The sequence below is a fragment of the Mizuhopecten yessoensis genome, unplaced genomic scaffold, assembly GCF_002113885.1.
Source record: "Mizuhopecten yessoensis strain PY_sf001 unplaced genomic scaffold, ASM211388v2 scaffold2441, whole genome shotgun sequence".
NCBI classification, from domain to species: domain Eukaryota; kingdom Metazoa; phylum Mollusca; class Bivalvia; order Pectinida; family Pectinidae; genus Mizuhopecten; species Mizuhopecten yessoensis.
The window spans coordinates 541,580-542,195 of record NW_018404548.1 but is presented as its reverse complement, the minus strand read 5'-3'; the positions used below and the strand labels follow the sequence as shown (position 1 = coordinate 542,195).

The following is a 616-nucleotide window of genomic DNA, read 5'->3' as shown; positions in this document are numbered from 1 at the left end:
AAGTTACTTAAGAGAGATGACCATCATACGAAATACAGAAAAAGGGAAAATGTTACAATTGACACATTATAAAGATTAGGTTAAGACATCATTTGTAGTAAAGTTTGCACATTCTGAATATACAGGTTACAGATTTTATGCGAAAGTCATCTAACTCCGATGAATTCAACTCATGCTCTACATTTCCTCCGATGAGGATATGAAACATATCATAATCAGACATGGAATGTAAGTACACACTAAACATTATGTTTTTAATATTTATAATATCACACCATAAATTATCTCTTAACTCACCTGTATAATCACATTGTAGAACTATATGGGTGGCTATATCACTGTACATAAAGCCACATTTATGACATAATTCTTCACCCTCACACTCTCTGATAGTTACAATTAATTTCATGACATATTGTATAGCTTCTCTTTTGGCTGGGAATTTAAATGCCAGTCTCCATAAAACATGTGGTACTAAATGATCGTGGATAAGAGAAAATCTAGTAAACTCGCCATCATTGGCCATTCTTTCTCGCCACGCTAAATTCTCTACTGAGTATACGGCATTTTTTTACTTTAACACGCAACATACATTTAGACAGAAAAGCACAGTTAG

General features: G+C 33.1%; 1 long non-coding RNA gene across 1 annotated transcript in view; it reads left to right on the top strand.

Annotated features, from left to right (window-relative positions):
• The window catches only part of LOC110445997, a 1,410-nt gene extending 1,365 nt beyond the window's left edge, over nucleotides 1-45 (top strand). Inside the window, exon 2 of the long non-coding RNA XR_002462418.1 lies at nucleotides 13-45. This is a non-coding gene — a long non-coding RNA (uncharacterized LOC110445997). The remainder of the gene's footprint in view (nucleotides 1-12) is intronic.
• The last annotated feature ends 571 nt before the right edge of the window (nucleotides 46-616 follow it).